Genomic DNA, 23,831 nt, shown 5'->3' with positions numbered 1-23,831 from the left:
ATCTCGGCTTTCTGCCAGACACATGAAGGGGTACGGGGGTACGCACCAGGAAGTTGCAAAAGGAGGTTAAACGTCGCGACAGCTGTCTGGTGCCTACCTCATCACTTCGATGCAGGGGCAACACGGCTTGTTCAAAGTTCCATATACTGAGGAGTATATTGCACGTTGTTTCGTTCAGATTGCTTCGTCCAAGCGAGATTTATTACAGAATATTCTGGCCCTCTTTTGAGTGAATCTCCCTATACTACCTAAATTTTGTGAATTCTTACACACCTACTATGTGGGGCTTGTGATTGTTATGTTGATTTTGTTTTTTTACTTGGTCCTTCCTGAGACCTCTATTACTTGGTCACTCAAATTGTTAAATTAATCGGTACATTACTCAATTACTAATGTAATCAATAGTGACAACTCTAGCAAGGTTAAAAAAAGAGTGGCAGATACTGACCCACACCCTTCTGTACTGCTGAATGAATGAGAGAGAGAGAGAGAGAGAGAGAGAGAGAGAGAGAGAGCAGTTGGACGTTCACACAGGATTCTTGTCTTGTTTGAACATGAACCTGCAGCACAGAAACTTTCAAAGATCAGCTGAAGCTGACAGACTAGTACACAGATACACACACACACTTTCTGACTGAATGGTAAAACATACATACACACACACACTGTGACTCACTAGAACCCTTCCCCACGCTACTTCTCACACTCTTACCTTGTCTCTCTCTCCTACTGTGACATCTCCTTCACTCACTCTCTCCTACATAAAACATCAACATGACGCCCCTTCTCAGGCTGATACTTTTTTCTCTCTTTCTCACTACGTCTGCCTGTCTGTACCCATCACTACCTGTCTCTGTATCTCAGCAGCTCCCTCTTTGGTTCTTACGCGTACATAAAACATCACCATCAAACTCCACCAAACAACTGTGTCCTGAAGTCTCCAATTTGAAATATTTAACTGAAGCCAATAAGACCCGACTATTCATGTCAGTTTTAGATGTCATTTGTTGAGCTTGCATCACATTTAGATTTCATGTTTGGGCTTCTCACAGTCCATTTGTCATCTTTAAAGTCAACCCAAAATCAAAATTGACCTGCCCAACGACGTTGCAGCAGTTTGAAAAGACATGGTGGCTGACTTAAACGTAAACTTACAGAGCAAGGCTGATGAGCACTAAAGCACATACTGCATAAATATTGCCTACCCTCTGTTGCATCACTCTCTAACACTCTTGAGTTCCAAACTGTCTCTGGAAGCAACATCAGCAAAAGAACTGTACATCACAAACTCCACAAAATGGGTTTCCATGGCTGAGTGGCTGCACACAAGCTGAAGAACACTATGTGCAATGCCTAGCGTCGGCCAAAGTGGTGTAATAAATGTCACCACTGGAGTGATGAATCATGCTCCACTATCTGGCAGTCTGATGGACAAATGTGGGTTTGGCAGATGCCAGGAGAACGCTACCTACTGAAATGCATGGTGATAACAGTAAAATTTGGTGGAGGAGGGATAATGGTCTGGGGCTGTTATCCAGGGTTTGGTCTAGGCTCCTTAGTTCCAGTGAAGATATTAATGCTGAGGCATACAAACACATTATAGACAATTATATGCTTCCAACTTTGTGGCAGCAGTCTGGGAAAGGCCCTTTCTTGTTCCAGCATGACTGTGCCTCTATGTACAAAGTGAGGTCCATAAAGACATGGTTTGATGAGTTTAGGGGCCTGCACAGTGCCCTGATCTCAACCCCACTGGACACCTTTGGGATGAACCGGAACGTTGATTGTGAGCCAGGCCTTCTTGTTCTCCCTCAGTACCTGACCTCACAAATGCTCTTTTGACTGAACAGACAGAAATTTCCAGGGTCACACTGCAAAATCATGTGGACAGTCTTCCCAGAAGAGTGGAGGCTGTTATAGCTGCAAAGAAGGCCAAACTTCATGCCCTCCTAGATACCGTTTCATTCAGAAATACGTCATGGCACAGAAAATCGATTTCTGGTTCATGTTGACTTCATCTGATTTTGGCCTCTATTTACCTCTGCTTCAGTTTTTCTTCCTAGTCTACTCTTCCTGTATGCTTTTATTAGGCCTACCATAAAACTAGAGTCACTCATTTTATTGGCAGTGAGGTCTACTGAGGCCCACAAGGCCAGCATGAGGCTAAACAAAGTTTACCAAGAATAAAAAACATTTGCAATGTTGTTTGAAAGCACTGATTGATGAACACATCTGTTAAAGAGGACTGTATACTCAATTTTGGACGGTGGATAATTGGGTTTTCATTATTTGCTTTGTTTATCAATTGGTGAGGTGTCTGCTGTCACTCTAGGTAACTTAACACTTTTGCTAAATTAATTTAGCATGCGGCATCATTGAGAATGTGTATGGTGTCCAGTCAGTGGAGAGAGTTTTGGTTGGACTGAAATAGAATTTAGTCTTGCTCGGGTCAGGCTGGGTCAAAAATTTAGGCTATATTTAAGATATATAGAATCCCTCTCTTTCTCTCTCGCAGTCTCCCCCTCTGCACTGATTAGCCGAGCGACGGGCGTAAAGTGGGACTTATTAAACAGTCTTTAAACCCCTTTCAAACCCATTACTCATGCTGCTGCTAAAATCAGATTGACACTTGACTAGGCATCAATTAAGCATGACAGCTCAATTAAGTAATACACAGCCATCTCGTGCCGGCTTTTTGATGGCAGAGGGAAATGGAATTTCACACACTGACGCCGGCCTCATCTTTCTGCATCGGAAAGCACGGCACCATGGATGGGACGGGCAAATGGTCAGCGCAGGGGCTGCAGCCAGCCTACTGTTGAATGAAGGAATATTAGAAGTCAGTAGGTAATTGGTTGTTGACTGTTAGCATTGTGGATTGCAGTTCTGCTGTAAGTGATAAGAGCTGCTGTGTGAACAATCCAGTCAGCACGTTAGAGGAATCAGAGAGATGAACAAGAACTGCTGACATCACAGTCAGTCAAACAAGATCAGAGTTTCCTACTGTCCAAAATACAGGCCTCATATCTCTGAAATAGTTTCAGCCCTTTCACTATTACTCAATTAACCTGTTTATTTTCAAACACTGGAAACATATTTTCACAATAAATCGGCAATGATTAGTTGGTGATATGCATGATGATTCCCCTACTGGTCTCTCTTATAGTAAGGAGCCTGACGGACCATTTATATGCACAGTGGTTTTATATATTTTCTGATGTGCATTTAAATGCTTCCTGATTTATTTTTTTCAGTAAAGTATTTTGCAATCTTTAAAAAGGCTCTGCATGGTTTATTGTTGATCAGTTCATTTTTAATGTCCAGCCTTGTTTGTTTTTCAGCTCAGAATACTTGATTAATCGGTACATTAGATGGTCAGTTACTAACATACTCGATAGCGACAGGCCTAACAAAACTACTAACAAACATTTTACCTTGTAGTAGGTTCACAGCGACTCTTTTAGTAGAGAGGCCTGGCACAGAACACGTTATATGGGCTACCACTTATACTCACAGTCTGTATGTATGTAGGACCACCAGAAGGCCTAGAGTGACCTTTTTTGTCATTTGGTCCCACCCACTGGAAATCAAAACCTGATTGGTCGATTCTACTGTCAGTTCTTAGTTATGTTAGTGGATAATCTGACATGTTAAGCTTTTACTTTGGCTCCTGAAGGCCTAACCAATGGGAGAACTAGCTTGGCTGTATCCACTTAGATATTGACTGGATGATGCTCCATTGGGTGTTTCAAGAATTGAACCCACAGTTTAAATACATCATGCATGATGATTCTATTAAATAAAAACAAAGTAAAAGTTATATTTTTTTTCATATCAGAGAAATCATTAGGCCTTCTCTGAGGGTTCACCACTGCTTACACTCTCCTCCCCCTGATTTCTCCTTCTGCCTCCACCACTCCTTTCTCTTCTTCTGTATGTCTGTCTGTCTCTCTCTCTCTACCTTTATCCAGCTGGGTCTCCCCCTCCTCAATCAGTGTGTTGTTCTCTGCTGAAACTGTTTACTTTTCTGCAGCCCGCTGTCTTGCAAGCGAGAGCACCCTCAAGCAGAACAAAAGGTTACGAGAGGGCAACTGCCTCATGTGCAAGACAGAAGCTGCGGGAACAGCGGGCAATGCATATCTGCGTGTGTGTGTGTGACCAAAGGTGAGTGCATCTGTGACTTATGCTCCTCTATGTCTGGCTCTCTTCCAGTCATCGCTGAGTCACTGCGAGCAGTCTCAGTGTGCGTGTGCATAGCCCAGTACAGTTCTAAACTTGACAGAGCAGTCAGGACCAGCCCCACAGCTTTTGCACAGTCTTAAGGAGGATCTGTGTTAGGCCTGGTCATGTTTAGACTAACAGGCACCAACGTCTAGCACTTGCTCTCACATTAAATCTGCTTACGCAGCATTTTGTATGTTGACTAATTAATGCATCAGAGTGAGTACAGTGATCAGTCACATTTGAATGATCTCTACTGTGAAAAATAAGCAGAGGTCAACAATGCCTGTTGCCCGGTGCACCTGGCCACAACATATCACGTTGTGGCCACTATAACTGCAGAGCCGATGACATCTTTTCCCTTTTAATAAGCCACCAAACTGGAAGAATGTCCACATATTCACAAATGTCCAGCATTAAAAACAAAACCATTATGTTTCACTTTCTCATGCAACATTCACTGAACTAACAGACATCAAATCAACTTTCAGAATTCAGCAACTGTAGCGTTAATGTTGCCACTGTGCTAGCTAGCATGATGGCAATATACAACTTCTTTCTAGAATTGCAAGCTTTTCTTTGTGGTCTGCTGCGATAGCTGGGTTATTAAAATATGGTTTTAAGGTTTAAAGCAATATTGACAATGAAAACAACAATTGCATAACAATGATGCCTGCAAATAAAAATATCTATTTATAAAGCCACCACTAGTTCATTCTTTACCAGGAGTAACATGTTTAGAAAACACAGAACTGAAAAGAGTGGCTGCAGCTTTTAACACGAGTGCTGTTATAGTGCAATAGATAGGCCTGAAGTGCACAGGTAAAAATAAGGGTGTTTGTTGGGGACCACTTTTTGAGAGGACGATGGCACAACTACAACAGTGCTTCATACTGAAATCAAAGATCTGCAAGCGATTAGGAGGGATCAGAAGTGATATAAAAGCATTTATGACGCTTCTTTGACATCTCGTGCTGTGTTTTTTCAAAATCTGAAAAAAGGCTCCCGAGTGGTGCAAACGTCTAAGTGTAGGCCCTATCATCAGGAGATCGCGAGTTCGATCCCTGATGTTGCTACAGCCATCCGTAGCTGGGAGTCCAAGAGAGCAAAACTGGCCTCACTCTCTCTGGGTGGGTAGGATGGCCCCCCTTCTCCCCCCATCACTCAACGCGATGCTAGTCAGCGCAGGCGTCTGTTAGCTGACGTAACAGATCTGGAGGTTGGCACTTTCCAATGACGTTTTGTGAGCGGCAGTTCAAAAAGATGCGGTGGCTGGTTTCACAGGTCTTGGAGGAAGCCTGTGTTAGCCTTCACCCTCCTAGCGTTGATAGTATCGTGTGATTGGGGGAGTCCTAACTAGCGGGTGGAATTGGAAATGATTAAATTGGGGAGAAAATTGGGTAAAAATCCAAAAAAAAAAAATCAGAGTAGTTTTGTTATATGGTCACCAAATGAGTGAACACACTGCATGATATTGAAGGTGTCACACAATAAATGTCAAACCATCTGTCTAACAACTGTATAATTGTAAACAGTGCTAACTAGGAGAGAGCATGTGAGAATTAGCTTAGCTAACACGATAGCAGCTCTGCTCACCACAAAACATGTTTAATTGTGGCTAACTAAAACACCAAAACAAGTTTAGCTGATAAGGATTCAATTCTAAGGGAGTCAACTGCCGTTGAAAGGCTGAAAGGATCTGTAGCCAAATCGGCTAATGTTGACGTTAAGGCCACCAGACACCAGACACACCATTAGCATTCATTTGTGTACCTAAAAGCCTGGCTGCCTTTCTCTGTGTAAATTTCAAGCCACAGTAGATCATATGATCTACTGTGGCTTTCTGTGGTCTCAAAATGGCTTAAATTTAATGTAGTAATAGCAAAATACTGCATGACGCACTGTGACGCCCTGAGAAACTGAACAGTGCTCAGAGTCATGGAGCGCCAGTGCAAGTCAATGCGGATTGTCGGTGCTGGTGTGCGTATCTTCATTGAAAACATTGGTTTTAAATTTTTGGACGCTGTGGTGTGCGGTGGCTCTTAGCTTTGCGAGCAGGCTACAGACCCAAATACTGGCAAACGCCACAATACAGGCTTGATTCTGACTAAGTTGTGCTCTGCTGAAACAAGAGTAGATGATAAAAACTAATGTCTGAGAGAGTAGAAATCGAGTGCCTGGTGTTGGAGTGGCAGAAAGCTGAAATCAACCTGTTGTAAGACTTAGCGTCAGAAGCAAGCAGTCACCTGCTCTGTACACTGTGAAAACAGAGAGCCTTTCAAAGACAGATATAGTCCTTTTCTGTTGAACTAGACATTGTTACAAAGCAGCTTTACAGAAATTAGGGTCCCGCCCCCTTATGAGAAAGCTAAAGGTGACACTGGCAGGAAAGAAACACTGTATGAGGAAGAAACACTGAGAGGAACCAAGACTCAAAAGAGGAAATCATTCTCCTCTGGGCTGCACTGAACAGGACAAGTGAGCGACACATGATGATATAAGTAGTACAAGCGTAAAAGTAAGATTAAACAGGAGGATCAAAGCATGAGTTTAGTCAATGGCTAATGTTAAGTATGTAAAAGATCTGGTGGACTACTGTTCAGGAATGGTCGATATGGCAAAAACATTATAGCAAAGAACATTTTCACATACATGATAGGTTTCATAATATTTATAATATTTAATATTTTAACAAAGACAGAGCACAGTAGTAGAGTCACATTTAAAAACAACTAGCAAAATCTCAATGATTTTTATTCAGTATTTCACATACTGCACTGTACTAAAGGAGAAATTACGCTGTTTTGGTAACAAAACACACAGTTGGTTAGTGTTCTTTAAGAATGGATGACATACATGATATCCATCCATATCATGACAAAGCTTATCACGATAATGCTAAAATATGGTCATACTGCCCACCTCTTAGGCCTGTCACAATTATTACATAATACCCAGACTGCAATTATTTGAGCTCATCAATCTTTTAAGCTTGCTACAATTATTTTCCAGTTGTTAAGTTTTCATAAATATGTCGCAATAAACCAAAGAGAATGTAAATTAAGTGTGGATTCATCAGTTAGCTTGAGGTAAATACATGCAAATATCAACAGCTATGAAGCAAAACAACTACTCAGCCAATTTGGCCACTTCAGGCTCAGCTTTAACAGTTGCACTCAATAAAACAGTTAAGGTCAAAATTGTTAATTGCAAATACTTGGGTGTAATGATACAATATGATTCAATTCACAACACTGAGCTCAAAGTTCAAATGAAGAAAATTTATGGCTATAATCATGTTTTTGCACAACATTAGTACATTAATATTAGTAACAAGACTACAGATGGGATGCAGGAGGAGTGCTGGAGCGAGCTGTTGATCATTTGCAAATTTCGGTGCTCAAACAATGCAAATGCATTAGATGACATAATTAACAGAACTGCCATTCTACACAATGTACTGTCATGTCTACAATGTATGCTGTACTATTGTCATAGTTTTGATTTACAGTATCACAATATCATAGTGTGTTATTACATCCTTAATTATTTATAAAGCAATTTATTTATAGCTGAAGTTTCATGACTGTGACAGGTCATGCCAAAGATTCTAGAGGGTAGTACTGGAAAATTGCATTAGTTTGCAATGTTGATTGGTTTTCTACAATGTCAACTGTGAAAAAAAGTTGACCTGTGTTTTTTAATTAATTAAATTTTTTTTTTTTAAGGCACTCACACTAATGCTTTGTGATATTTAATGATGTATATATGCGGTCATTCCAACAGGTTGAAGCACACTACAGAATGTGTTGGGGGGCAATGCTGCTTTTATTGTTTCGTTGTACCATAAAAGTACAACTCACTTGTCGCAAAGACAGAACTTAGTCAATTACTCATGACATCAGTCATTAGTCATTACTTCATGTTGTACAGTACTGTGCAAAAGTCAGAGACCATTTCATTTATTCAGCCATTAAGTTATTCATTCATTAGGAAAGTCCAAAAGTATGTGGACACCTGACCATCACACCTATATGACCTTGCCAGACATTTCAGTACAAAATCATGGACATTGGTACGGAATTGGCCATCTCTGTGTGACTATTACAGCCTATTACAGTAAAGGTTTTCCACAAGCTTTTGGAGAGTGTTTGTAAGAATTTATTGCCATTCAAAAGACCATTTGTGAGGTCAGGCACTAATGTTGGACCAGAAGGCCTGGCTTGCAATTGACATTCCATCTCCAAAGGTGTTTAGAGGGGTTGGGGTCAGCCCCTTCACAAAGTTGGAGGCACACAATTGTCTTAAAAGTTATTGTATGTTGTAGCATTAACATTACCCTTCACTGGAACCAAGGGGCCAAGCTCAAACCCTGAAAAACAGCCCCAGACCATTATCCCTCCTCCACCAAACTGTACTGTTGTGCACTATGAATCTAGGTAGGTAGTGTTCTCCTGGCATCCGCTAAACCTTGATTTGTCCATTAGATTGTCAGATAGAAAACACATTTCCATTACTCCAGAGTCCAGTGGCGGTATGTTTTACACCACTCCAGCTGACGCTCGGCATTGTGCAAAGTGATCTTAAGCATGTATGCAACTGCTCGGGCCATGAAAACCCATTTTGTGATGCTCCCAATGTACAGTTCTTGTGCTGATGTTGCTTCCACAGGCAGTGTGGAACTCTGCAGCGTGTGATAGGTGTTTTTTACATGTTACATGCTTAAGCACTTGGCAGCTCTACTCAGTGTCTACCGCTTTAAGAGCGAAACTGAGTTGTTGCTCCTAGATTCCGTGTCAATGATAGCACTTCCATACAATGATAGCACTTACAGTTGAGCAGGGCAGATCAACCAAGGAACAAATTTCACAAGCTGACTTTAGGCAAAGGTGGCATGCCACGTTAAAGTCACTGAGCTCCTCAGTACAACTTATTACACTGCCAGAGTTTGTTTATGTGCTTAAGTTTATATACCTGTTAGCAATGGGTGTGGCTGAAATACCTGAACTCAATAATTAGGAAAGTGTCCACATAATTTTGGCTATGCAGTGTCTATTTAGAAGAACATTATGCAGCAGCCTCTACAACTGAACATCAAAATCTTCAGCATTTAGTGTGTCCAACTTTTGCCTTTATTACAGTTTCCATTTTTTTCAGAAGACTTCTGCAAAAATCTTTTCTACACCTAAAGAGTTCAGTCTAGGATTTTCTGCTTCTCACAATTGCAAACTTAGACTCATCAGTCCACAAAACCTTACTCCATATGTCAGATGTTTGGTTTCAGTGTCCTAGAACAAACCTTTTTCTTTCATTTACTCAGTAATACCTTCTTGACAGCTGCACATCCTTTCAGACCCACAACGTTGAGTTGTTTCCTCACAGTGGAAGGATGTACAGAAATACCTGTGGATTTTTTTCAGATCTTAAGAAATAGTGTAGATAGATTATCTTAATGGTCATTTATACTGAAAATTTAATAAATGAAAAGGTATCTGACTTTTAGACAGGACTGTAGACTTAAAGAGTTATCATCATAAGCCAAAACACTCCATTTGATTGCACTGATTGCCTCATTGCTATTCCACTTCTAAATGCACTGCACAATATCAAGGAATGAGCATTTTTGATGCTACTTATCACAGCTAAACGTCAACCGTGTGGCCATGTGAAGTGCGGTGGAGTGTTTAGTGTTTGGCTGTGAGCTGGCTGGTGAGCATTAAGTCCCAGCATGGGCTCCAAACAACAGCATCATCAACATCGACTCACAAACTATTACAATCACTCCAAGTCTCTCTGCTCACACGGGTGGCTCGTTAAGCATCTCAAAAGCATGCTTTTTGCAATTAAAAGTGATCGTGGCTTCAAGCCAAATCAGTCTGACAAACAGGCTTCACGTCACATTATTCTCACACTGATTCAAATCACAATCACCATGTAACTACCACAAACCAGGAAAAAAAAAACACAAGTGTTTCCGGCATAAGGTTTTGGCTGGTCTGAGTCTTGCCTAACGTGCGTTTGTTTTTTGGAATCCTCTCTGTAGAATCACTCGGTGTATTTTCAGGCAGTTAAGGGGGGCAACTTTGCAATGCATTGTGGGACTGAACGCAGGTGACGGCCAAGAAATCAGCCCATTGGGGGGTTGAGGCAGGTTGCTGTGGCAACAAAACATGACATGGGCCTGAGCAAATCCAAGCCGTGAGAGCGAGGAGGCAAGAATGCAAGGCAGAAAGCAAGCCACCTGATAGCAACTGAATAAGAGAGCGAGAGAGGAAGAGAAACAAAAAACGCTACACAGCCACAGGGAAATTATTTCAAAGCCATGCAAGTTTAAAATATGTGCCCTTGCAACCCGACTGTAATAACGGCTTGATAAAGTCAAAGAGAGCGAAGCAGAGAATTCAGGCTATTTGAGGAAGATCGAGAAAAAAAGAGAGAGAAAGAGGGAGAGGGAGCACAAAAGGTTACAAGTGAAGAAAGCAAAAGACAAAGGAGCCAAAGCAAATAGTCTAACTGCGGTCATGTATTAAAGATAGAGAATCTATTAATGGAGACCCTGTAGTTCCTCTGTGTGTGTGAGACAGAGAGAGAGAGAGAGAGAGAGAGAGAGAGTCTGCTTGAGTCAGAAGAGCAGCGTGTGCACACTGTATATGTGAATATGGCAACATATGTGCAGGATGTGAATGTGTGTGTGTGCGTGTGGATGTGTAGAAGCAGCACACTCACATCTTGGAATAAAATTTCTTGGAGCACGCACCATGTTACCTCTATGAGCCATGAGACACAGACAGAGAGAGAGAGAGAGAGAGAGAGAGAGAGAGAGAGAGAGAGAGAGAGAAAGAGAGGGGGAGGAATTAGAGCAAGAGAGAGAGTTGAGAAAAAGAGAGAGAGCGAGAGAGAGAATTAGATAGAAAGAATTAGAGAGAAAGAGAAAAAACAGCTAGAGTGAGAGAGAAAAGGCGAGAAAAAGAGAGAGAGAGAGAATTAGAGAAAAGATAGCTAGAGAGAGACGGAGACAGAGAGAGGGGGGGAGATGAGAAAAAAAGTGAGAGAAAGGAAGAGAGAGAAAGAAAAACAATGAAAGGGACAGAAGGAGATAAAGAGAGCAAGAAAAAAGAGCAACAGAGAGAAGGAGAATGCGAGATAATTAGACAGCAAGAGAGAGAAAGAGAATGACAGTAAGACAGCAAAGAAAAGAGATGTAGGCAAAAAACTAAAGAAATGGAGAGAGAGAATAAGAGAGAGAGAAAAGAAGAGAGAAAAAGAGAAAGAGCAAAAAAGACAAAGAGAAAGAACAAGAGAAAGAGGAAGAATAAGAGAGACCAATTAGAGGGCAAAAGAAAGAAAATGAGAGAGAGAGAGAGGGAGAGAAAGAGAATGTTAGGGAGTGGACTGTACTGCACGGAAAACACAAACAGATTGTCATGGCCACAGAGCAGTAGTCAGTGTGTGTGCGCGCACACAGTGTTAAGCTGCATCCTCCTCCCTCTTCTCTCCTTCTCTTTCTCTTTCCCCTCTGCCTCTCTCACTCTCTCTCTCTCGCTGGGACAGGGAAGTACTGGGCTCATTTTGCGCTGGGGGGTCAAGGGTTGTATCTGTTCCAACACATTCTGGGCCAGCGGCCAACTAGAGCAAGGAAAAAGAGCAAACTGCGGCCGAAGCACAGACAGGGCAAGAGACAGGCACTCTGAGCCTGAGAGCTCAGTTTAGAAACGAACTAACTCTAACTGCTGAAATCAAAAATTTAAACTACGATCAAATGCTTATGTAAAAATCGAATAGTTCACATTCTAAAATCTGATCGGCTGAGCCAGCAGTGTCTGAATACTCTATACACACACACACACATTAGTGAAAAACCAAAGGATGTTTATTTAGATACATCAGAACTATAGTGTCATACTGTTAAACTACACCACTTGTCAGAAAAAAAGTTAACTGAGACATTTATTAATAACACATTCCATTATTTATTGATCAGTTGTGTATTATAATTTGTTAACATTCTATTAAAGAAATAAGCCACACTTTATAATGTGCCCCTCACAGTAATACTCTCCTACACGTAAATACATACACATTTATACTATAAACAGCTATTCTGCCAAGACGTGTAGTTCCTTCTGGTATGTTGTTGATGCTGAAGCAGGACAAGAACTTTGCCACCCAGCAGTTATTTCATGATTTTTTTAACTTTTGTCATATAATAATAGAAACATCATAATATTACAGCATTTAATGCAGAAACTTCCACCTAATTCGTTTGCCCCAAGCTAATGGTGATGCACATTTCTTTTCCCACACTGAGGCTGAACCTCAAACAGCTCCCTACTGTCTACACAGTGCATTTAACTTTGAGTCACTTACCAGTAGGCAGTAGGGAGCCACTGGCGATTCAGCCTCCGTTTAATATTACTTATAGGAGATCAGAACAAAAATACATACATCTGAAGCTCGTAAGACATTCAAGTAAACTTCTTTACATTTGTATATTGCAGTTTTACAGTAAATCCATCCATAAATACCACAATTCAAGGCCTAATACTGAATATTAAGGAAGGAGCAGTTTGGCGTCTTAGCCTTTTAGATATGTTTTAGCCTGTCTGCCAAGTTGTTTAGACTAGTTTTAGGGAAATATGTTGTCAGCTCCATAGTTTAAACCAGGGGTGCCAAAACTAAACTAAAATTAAACAGTCACTATTCATGCTAAGACAGGGACACGCTGGGAAATTTACTACATTGTCATAGTCTTTGGGACAGTGACTAATCCAGTGCTATTAACCCAACCCACCTAAAACATCTTTCAGTGGTTTTGGATCATGTTTTTTGGTTCTTATCTTTGAATCATCCATTTAATACTGTTACAATTGTACGCTATCTGCTATTGCTGCTAAACAGTTTTCACTACCGCTGTGTATTAATATTATTACTAACATACTGACTAGTTTAACCCTATGTTAAGAAGATATTAATTTCAATTATAGCCAGACTGATATATTTCGTGTAAATGTAAATATTTAAGTGTTAAATTAAGACTATGTATACATGGACTGCACTCTCACTCACTCAGCCAGACTGTGACCCCCTAAAAAAGAACTTCGACTCCAAGAGAACCTTGAATGCACTCTTTAATATTCCTTCAACTTTAAAGGTACACTCAGTCCTTAGCTTCAGTCATGCATGTAATCTCTTTCATTCTGTACTTAATCATTTTTCTACTAAATTACACTTTTATTTTAAAAAGAAAGAACAAACATTCAGTTTATAGTTTAAATAAAGACAAATTATGCAATCAAAAACTGACAATGTAACAAAATAACAATGCTAAAGCTCCAGTCACACCAACTTGTTAGCCAACAAACTAACATCGAAGTTAGCAAGCTGGCTATGACAAACAGTAAATCCACAAAGGTAAAGATAATTTGCATGCCAGGTGAGGATGAGGCTGAAAAAAATATGTGCCACTCCAAGAGCGGTCAGTGTATCAGGTAGTCATTTAAAAAACAGTAATTTGTTACAAAATTCCTAATTGAGTCTCTCAAAATTCAATGAGATTACGTATTACTTTCTGGAAAGAGGCAATAACACTATTCATTACTTATGACTTACTCATAACATCTGTTACTTCTACATTATTGCCTTAAACTCACCCAGACCTGTATCAGTGGGAAAGTACAGAGCTATTTCTGAATGAAAATCAGAAAGTGGGGTTGTGACTCTCTCTGTTCTTCAGCACAGAGAGAGTCACAACCCCATCATCAGTTTCATAGCAAGTTATTAAATGCATCAACAGATTGCACAAGGAGTTTATGGCACGTCCCACGCTCATACTGCGCTGCTCACGTTTACAATCAAAGTCATAAAGTTGGCTGACACAAGCAGCACACGTGTGTATATTGTGCACAAGCACCAGACCGGAATGATCCATATAGAGGATATTTATGTATTTTATGCATGTGTGTAATCACACTACTTCGTTACAGGAAAAAATAGTCACATTACTGTAATATGTTATGTTGTCCCACATTGTCAATAACACTGCTCTTTGGGCTGAAAAGAAAAACTCTTGTGATTCATCACACTATGCATTAAAGCAGCAATATCTAAGATTTTTTTGTTAAAATTGAAAGAAGCAGAATTACCGAGTCAGGAGAAAAAAACATGCTAAAATATATGGTCCGTGTGCTGATATGAGTTATTCTGTAAAGCCTGGAATAATAATTTAAAAGTCAGTGGCATTGGGTTGGATTTTGCATAAGTTTTTCAGACTATTTAATTTGTCTTTATGAATTAAGGTCATACACATATAGGCTAAAAAGAAGGTCAGGCTCAATGTTCAGGTTTAAAAAGCAAAATCAATATTATATTAATGAAGTTGTGATGATAATAGTAGTAGATGATTCACTTCCATCCTTGTAAAACAAGTCTTTCAACAAGTTTTAACTGATTCTCTTTGAATACTCTTTCAACACTCGCAATCATTAGATTCATCCTTTAAGACAGGCGTACACTGTGCAATTTTACCCCGTTTTTCAGCCTGATTTGGTCAGAGCCAACTGAATTTCGCAATCAATTTCAGCTTCACTGGCCGTCGTTTGCCATGCAGTGTGAGAGGGGAAATGATGCCCGACACTGCCCAAACGAGCTACATGTGAGCAGCTGGACAATCGGATGGAAATATGACATGTCACAAACCAATTTCTCAAAGTCACACCCAAAAACACACATAATCACAACCACCGCTCCCACACGGAGGCAAATAAGTTGAAATTTGCAGCAGCAACGTCCATATATGCCAACTGGCTCAGTTTGACTGAGTTGAATTACAAGGTATAAATAAATAAATAAATAAATAAATAAATAAGGTGATTTTTTTGTCGTTGAGGAACCGTCTGTAGACCGCCTGTTCTTTAGCTTTAGTGCACAGTGGGGCACAAGTTAGCAAAGCTGTGGTAGTGGTTTGTCAATGGCAGAATCTCAAACGACCCACTACTTATGTAGTGTACTAAGTTCTGGCTTCTACCCCATAATAGTGCACTATTTGTCCAGTATGGAATTGTGCACACGCGGCTGAATCCCAAAAGGCTATTTATTAGACATGTGATACGCTGTATGGGTCCAGGAGTAATTGTATTAATATGTGAGATTCAGCCAGTGTTTTTGCTTGGGACTTGGAGGTGCAGCGCATTGTTTTAAATGAAACAACTTTATTGGAAATTGTCTGTAGACAGAGCTGTCTGTAGGGGCTACGTTTGTGAGCACCCATGTTGTGTCATGTCACTCAGACAGGGTGTTTTTGTACAGTTGTACAGTTCTTTGTCAGTACACAATGGCCGATACAAAGGTACAGTGTGAATTGTCACCAAAGAACAAGATTTCTAAAATCAGACAGTGTATTCCTGGCTTTAGGTTAGGGTCTGAAGCAGAACTGATGATGAAAAAATGACCTTCTGCACTTTGCATGCAATTACACATTTCCACCAGAGAGGTCTCTAAATTCCCAAAACTTACACAGTGCAGCTTTAAATAGCACTGTTTTGATTTTGATGATCACAGAACTAAAAGCTAATTAGCTAATGCAAACACCTTTACAACAACTATTTAATTAAACAACTTTAATTAAAATATCAATAACTGTGCAACAAGTAATTATAGAAATAATCAAATTTTTTTTTAAAGTTGCTTGAAAGTAGCCACTGTATAATGTCACACCTTCTTAAGAGCAGAAGGCTCACTGCAGCCCTTGAGTGGAAAATGCTTTGTTATGGTGGTAGGGGCAAATCTTGAGGTTACCCATTTCCTACCTGAAAAACCATGTGGCCAGCCATATGACTACCAACAGCCAATAGCATGCAACATATCAGAAAACAAAAAAAATCTTAGTGAATCTTTGAATGGAGCATAGAGTTCACTGAGTTCATCAAAAGTGCTTCTCTGAAAAGAATTATAAACCTCATCCAGGATGTGTGCTGGTATCTCAATAACGTCTCTCAGCTTAGCTTGGTTGCTTTCACTGTGTAATAAGCTGTCCCTTCTGCACCCCGGTGGAAAGCTTCTCTATATCACATTATTCTTTCATAGCTCGCCTTCACGCCACTGCTTGTAACTCATCTCCAAGCTCTCAGATCACCTAACCTGATAAGAAGCACTTTGTCAGCAATGCTGAATCCAGTTGTCCCAGCACCGCACAACATGAGCCCATTAATGGAGCCACATGAAATATGGATCAATTAAGTTACATATATTTCACCTTCCTCATCTTCCCCGTGGCTTGTCTTTGATGCACTGCCTTGCATTGCCACAAACATAATTATGAAATTTTAAGCTACCTGCAAAGCAGGGCTGCACAAAATATTGTTTGTTAAAGGGGAATTCCACCAATCACTGCGTAATTAAATGGTTAAAATGTAAACAAAGAGTGGTTTGATGTGAAATGCTCCTTTCTAGAAAAGCTTTGATCAGAAATGTTAATCACAATTGTGATAGGAACCAGACATCTAAACCATTTAACACCTCTAAAAAGTTATTACAGAAAGTTATTACATGAAATGAGTATGTTATATGAATATGCTCCCTGAGACATTATTATAATAGTTTTGAGATAAAGTTCTGGCCTAAAATCCTAAAAACATTCATGGTGAAGAACATGCAGGGCACTGTAAGACAAAATAGTACCCTAAGGAAAGATTACCATTATCAACAATACAGATTACAACTCGGAAGGTTTACTGGTCATTACGGATAGCAAATAAAATGATTATGTTTCTGTTGTAGACACATGAGGGCCCAGGTTCTTATAACTACTGCAAAGAAATTGCAAAAAAAAGTCATAGCTTTCTCTATGATGTACCATTTCACATCAAAACCTTCTGAATGACTTTGTTTTCATCTCACTAGCTACAATTCAATAGACATTTTGAGCAAATTGCTAGCAGTAAAATAAAAATTAGAAAAAAAAAAATTCACATTTTGCTGCCCAGAGGCTGGTTTCCACCTGAACATGCTGCTGGGCAAGATAAAAAATGCTTTACGTAATAAAATCATTTCCTGAAAAAAATGATGTTGACTTTGGCTTCCCTGACTTCCCCATAACTCACTGATACATAAATTTTGTCTATTATATTTTATTTATTTTCATTGGAACTTTTAGAGGAAAGATCATGTTTCTCAGCAATATAGAGCTTCCCATTTAGAAAGGCTGAAGCCTTTTCTAGATCTCTCTTTCTGTAAGTGCTAAAACGTAACTGCATTCCTTTTGAAATGCTCTTATCTCCTTCTCACTCCAGTTAAACCTCTCTGTTATGCTGTTTGTGTTTGGGAAATCTGTCAAATGACATTTAACCTATGCATAAAAACAATAATTACATGCATAAAGCATTTCCTTCTACCCACAATTCCTGCTTCCATAGCCTATATGAACAAACTTTTTGAAGGGTTAAAACATTTCAAGCACTTAATGAAAACTTCTTTAGGTGGAAACAGCTATTGGTGCAGAAATTTTGAAAAATGATTGGAATTCAATCTTGAATGCAATACCTGCTTTTGCAACACTGATATTGCAGAAGTCTGCAACATGCAGATGAGCCCTCTAACAAATCATTTTTTTGTTGTGAGCATTTTGGCCAATCACAGTTCAAGCCTTGATCATTTTGAAGAGTTAACAAAAACTGTATTATGTAATAAATATTTCAAAGTAATTAAAACCTTGCCACATTATTGATTCACTAATGCAGTTGTAATACACAGCATATGTCTCTATATGTAGCAATATAATCACAATACTACTGTCCTGTCCATATCATGCAGCCCTAATGCTGCGTTTACATGTTGGCGGTAGATGGTTGATGGCACACCGGATATTCTATACTGGAGTGACAGGAAATTCTAAGGTAAATTCTGAGGTAAATTGAAGCCGCATTATTATTGAATATCAACAAAACCAGAATAAACAGAACAAAACAGTCTTTCCTCTGCACCAGGGTTTCCCAAACATTTGCAACTCATGGCCCACACAAATGACCACACTGACTCACCTAATGAGAAGGCTGATTTGGTAGCTACCGAGTTCTGGATGTCAGGATGAAGACAGGAAAACTGAAAACAGCTTAATTTCTGCTGAGTTCTGGCTTAATTTGACATTTCTCTATTCACTGTGTTTTGTCTCCAAAAGATGGTGTAAGTTGTTGATTATCAAAGTTTAATTTGAAAAGTCCCCAGCACAGAGCTGTAGTTACTCATTTTCAGTTATCATGCATGTGAAGTCCAGAGCTACTTACTTACTGTTCTATTTCCTTTGTTTTAGTTAGGCTTGCACTGAAAATGTAAACATGACTAGCTAGCATTTTTCCAGAACAGTCAATGAGCTTAATATAAATATTTTGCAAATAATCAAAATCTGTCATATTTAAAATTAGGTTTGGTTAAAGGTATGCATTGTAATGAAATTTTGCATTATAAAAAAAAACAACACAGTTCCATCAACCTACACGTTGAAAACTGCTGTATATTTTAAATAAAACCCGCTGGTTGAATTTAATTGATCTTTCTATGATGCTTTAACCAGATATTATTTGTTTATTGATGTTCATTGGTTCCAAAATTCAAACATTCCCTGAGGGCAGATCGGAATGTTATTATTACTATGTTTTCATTTATTAATGAAAACAGATGCATTTTAGTTAATTGTTTAATATAAAAACAAGTCATCTGGTCTCAGCCACTCCTGGTCTTGGTCTTGACTCGGACTCAGCTCTAGCACCCAGTATTACCCCCCAATTACACCAGCAGCGATTTTTCTCCTCTTGTCACCCAAATCGCTGGTTGCTCAACACCTGTGAGCATTTCTGAACTCATGCTGACCGTTGGTTTCCATGGTTTCACTGAGGCTAAGCACAAATCAGATGCGTTCCCACTAAAAATAAAAATCCTGGAAAGAAATTGCTTGTCTATAAATGTATTCCTTGCACAGTGCATCACTGTCTGTGCAGTAAGTAAGTAAAGAAAAGAGTGTTTGGTCTTTGTCACCACCACCTTTTCTCTAAGTAGGAACAAATATGTAGGAACCAAAAAAAGGGAACACCATTTTATCATGTTATGGTAATGCACACACCACCCTGCTCAGTTTCCATTGGTAATTGCCACATTGCTTCACTCCTAATTTGCATAAAGTTTAACTTTGCTCAACTTTACGTCACCAACTCCGCTCATCTCACATCAATGTTCACATTGCCTCCTGCCTGCTGAAATCACCAGCTCTCACTGAAAACGAATGAATTCCAGCTGCTCTGTAGTGCCACAGTGCTGCCAGTGTGAGTGCAGGGTTATACATCCAAAAATGAATACAGAGCATTCTCCTGTCTGTTGCATGTCACTGTTGGTGGCGCACCACAATGAGGTACGTTTTTTTGTAAACGCAGCATAATACATAGTTACCACTTTACTGTCACAGCACTGCCTAACTATGACTGGATATCATAGCACGTGTGATTGACCAAAGTTTCGTCAAATGTGGTTGTAGAGAACCACACAATAGGCAACAGGGCACAAACGAGTTCTTGGTGTTGAAAGATCATATAAAGTCATTGCTACAGCAGCTTTGGAATCCCAGAAGACAGAAACATACACCACACACAGAATTCCATGTGCTGATGTTTCATACGCAGGAATGACCAGATGAAGCAGCAGGAAAGGCAGCCACCAGACTCAGACACATGTGAAGTATTCAGCGCAGTCATTTTCAACATCCCTTGGCCTCCTGAGCAAAAGCATTCCCTGACACCAAAGTCTTCTCCTAAACCCAAATAAAAGTGCCTGGTGGTTTCAAGGGAGGGAAAAAAAACCTCTTTCTCCCACAGCTGATGGATCTGAGGCGAGTCGGAGAATTGTCATAACCCTCAACACGGTTGATTCCTCACTGTACAATTCTGCAGGAGCTGACTCAAAGCCAATATCAACTTACAGGGAAGGGACGAACACAGGCAGGTTCAGATTCATCTTTCATGACGGCTGAAGGTCACAACACATTCAGAGGGCAAAATGAAAGTGGCTGGATCACTGAAGTACAGACACTGCCATACATGCACGTATTCCCTGAGGCATAAAGTAAGGTTCCACTGCCCACTTCCTTAAAGCAGCTATTTCCAGTTTTCAGTTGACTGTAAAGGATAAGGTGATCCTGCTGCTGAACACAGAGTCAACTCAGGTCATGCAAACATTAGAGTACAATTCAGTTCTGCGAAACAGCCTTCCAGGAACAGAGAGGTTCATCTGTACCTGACCCTGGGCCAGATTTATCAAGGCCTTTAGCACATGGCAAAATGGTTTGTACAAATGCAATTTCAGCGACATGACCAGTGACTGGAACACATCCAGTGCCTCAGCCAACTGCATGCTCTCTTAAATGTTTTTTCTTCAGCATGGCAGTTTTGCATTTAGTAAGAAGCTTAAATCAGTCCCTTTTTGGTACGGTAGTCTCTTATCCTGTTATAAAAAACTCATGATCAAACAACTTTTCAATGACCAAAATTGTTGCCGTCATATCAAAGCTTCGTAAGCTCATCTCATTTAGAAAATGCTTGTGGGCATTGCGTGGACATTTCATGACAGATGGTCCAGTATGACTTACAGTCCAGTTTCATTAACATTCTTAAAGAGACACTGCAGCCTAAATTAAAAATATGACCATTGCTAGATCTGTTGCAAACATGCCTACTTGCCTCCTATAGCTGTGCTGCGATAGTCTCTAGTGTGAGATTTTCTGGTATGAAGACTAGGAAAACCCCCTTATGATGATGTACACTATATGGCCAAAAGTATATGGACAGCCCTCCTAATTAGTGAGTTCAAGTGTTTCAACCCCATTAATAGCTAGCAGGTATATAAAATCAGCATAGCCATGCAATCTCCATAGACAAACACTGGCAGTAGAATTGGTCGTACTGAAGAGCTCACTTTAAATGTTGTCAAGTCCAAAGTCCAGAAAAATTTCTGCCCTGCTAGATCTGTCCTGGTCAACTGTAAGTGCTATTATTGTAAAAGTAAATCATCTAGGAGCAAAAACACAAAAGCCACAAAACGGGAGACCATGCAAACTCACAGAGTGGGTCTGCTGAGTGTTGATGAACATACCAGAATACACAGTGCCAACAATAAAGTTTGGCGAAGCAGGGATAATGGCCTAAGCTGTTAGGCCCCTTAGTTCCAATGAAGATGTTAATGCTGCAGCATACAAAGATGTTTTTGACAATTAGCCTATATGCTTCCAACTTTGTGGCAAAAGTGTGGGTAAGACCCTTTCCTGTTCCTGTTGCATAGCCAGGAAAAAAAAAAATCAAAAATCACCAATTGTCTGTTGCATCACTCACTACAGTGTTCCAACCCACCTCTAGAAGCAAACATCAGCACAAGAACTGTGCATTGAAAGCTTCATGAATTGGGTTTCCATGGCCGAGCCACTGCACATAAACCTTAGATCCTTATGTGCAATGCCAAGAGTCAGTTGGAGTGTATAAAACACGCCACCACTGGACTCTGGATCAGGGAAAATGTGTTCTATGGAGTGATGAATCATGCTTCACTATTTGGCAGTCTGTTTTTGGTGGATGCCAGGAGAACCTACCAGAATACACAGTGCCAACAATAAAGTCTGGTGGAGGAGGGATAACGGTCAGAGGCTGTTTTTCAGGGTTTGGTCTAGGCCCCGTATTTCCAGTGATGAAGAAGTTAATGCTGCAGCACACAAAGACAGTTTAGACAACTATTTGCCTCCAACTTTGCAGCAACAGTTTGGGGAAGGCCCCAACGCACAAACCAAAGTGTACAAAGACATGGTTTAAAGAGTCTAGTGTGCCCAAACCATAGTGCTTGCACAGAGCCCTCACCTCAACCTCAGTGAACAACTTTGGGATGAACTGGAATGTTGAATGCAAGCCAGGACTTCTCGTCCAGCATCAGTGTCTGACCGCATAAATGCTCTTTTGACAGAATGGGCACAAATTCCCACAGACACACTCCAAAACCATGTGGAAAGCCATCCCAGAAGAGTGCAGGCTGATACAGTCACAAAGGCTTGGCCAATTCCACATTAATGCCCATGGTTTTAGATTAGGATGTCCAACAATCTCATACAGATGTGATGGTCATGTGTCCACATACATTAAAGGGCCAAAGGTATCTTAAAGTACTCTTGAAAACTATAAGCACTCTGGAGTGGATTTTTTGGGGGTGAGCTGTTTACTAGTGATTCATCAATACCATTGTTTTCAGACTAAGTACAAGTACGAGTACACATTTTTAGCACTCGAGTCTGATACCATACCATAACCATAATCTAATCTGAATTAAGTAGTTGTTAGTGTAAATGTGTGCAGTGTAACTTAAGAGTTAAATTGTTAAAATCTAGCTGATTTAAAATGTCATGCATAAGCTAGCTATGCTACATTAATTACCTTGGATAGAGTAGTTTTGCAGAGGAGAAGAATGGTTTTGTTCCACATCAGAAAGCTTTTGTACAGCAGAGTATGTCATAATTTTTAATTTTTTTAGCACAGTGACAGTAGGAATCACATCTGAGGCTAATGCACCCGATGACCTCACTTATAGAGGTTATGTCTTCTTGTAGTCTTTTGTTTGGCTGGTTGAGATGTAGCTGAATGTCTTATAAAGCCACATGTACAGCGTGTGATTTTAAAGCTTACGATTTATATGCTAACACAGTGCGAAAATGTCCATGCTACATGAACCGTCGCCCTTATAGACATCTCTGTCTGTGAACACTTTCAAATAAAGCTGTTTTATTTCACACAATGAATTCCTGGTGCGAATTTGACAAGGCAGAATGTTTAAAGTGACCAGCGACCTAACATCGACTGACATGGAGTCAGTACCACGTCTCTGTGTGAGCAGACCCTCTCGTTTGCTCACTAGAGCAGTAGTGTACACTCAGCTTACATCACATGGTATCAGCTGGTACCGGATGTTGGTATAGGTGAATCTTTATGAGCACGGTATCGGGTCGATACATGATACCAGTATCAGTATCGATGCATCCTTACTGTTTAAATTTTTTAATGCCAGCTGGCTAATGCAGAAGGCTAATATCATTTCTGTATGTATTAGCAACAACAGCAGCTATATTAGCAGTAAGGATTTCTTTATCGCCATGGGTGGGGGGTTCCCAATGCCTGTATGGCATATTTGTGTAAGGCTGGGTATAGTAGTGAGAGAATATTTATGGACGAAAACACAAAAATCATACAAAATCATAAATTCTGCCAAACTGATGAGGCTGGGGGATGCAATGGGCCAGCGAATACTCCATAACATTACATAACATATTAATAGCTGTTTTTAGACTGGAATGCCCCTTTTATGTACATTAATGTAAATTAAATATTTTCCTTTCTTCTCTAGAGACACAAACTTCAGAGATAAGTTTCTGCTACAAAACTGTTGAAATCAGCTTACTGCATCTTTAATGCACACAGGAAGGCCGTTGCTTTCATGCAGTGAGCACCTGAAACTTGCTCCGCTGTGGTAAATACAAAACCTCAATGTACACTATTTAGAGCGCTGCAGCAAGCGTGCAGAGCAAAATTTCAGTTTAGGCATGG

The 23,831-nt window shown here is 40.1% G+C and overlaps 1 protein-coding gene across 3 annotated transcripts in view; it reads right to left on the bottom strand.

The window, feature by feature from the left end:
* Positions 1-23,831, bottom strand: part of bcl9l (bcl9 like) — a 68,207-nt gene that overhangs the window by 41,543 nt on the left and 2,833 nt on the right. The window contains exon 1 of one of the 3 annotated variants that reach the window (XM_036561677.1): positions 713-1,263. The exons of the other annotated variants lie outside the window; for them this stretch is intronic. The gene's annotated coding sequence lies outside the window, so the exon portion shown is untranslated. Of the gene's footprint in view, positions 1-712; positions 1,264-23,831 lie in introns of those variants that run through there. 3 annotated transcript variants of the gene reach the window in all.

This window comes from Colossoma macropomum, unplaced genomic scaffold, assembly GCF_904425465.1.
Source record: "Colossoma macropomum unplaced genomic scaffold, Colossoma_macropomum, whole genome shotgun sequence".
Classification (NCBI taxonomy): Eukaryota; Metazoa; Chordata; class Actinopteri; order Characiformes; family Serrasalmidae; genus Colossoma; species Colossoma macropomum.
Note: the sequence above shows the minus strand (reverse complement) of the source record. Positions and strands in the feature narration are given on the sequence as shown.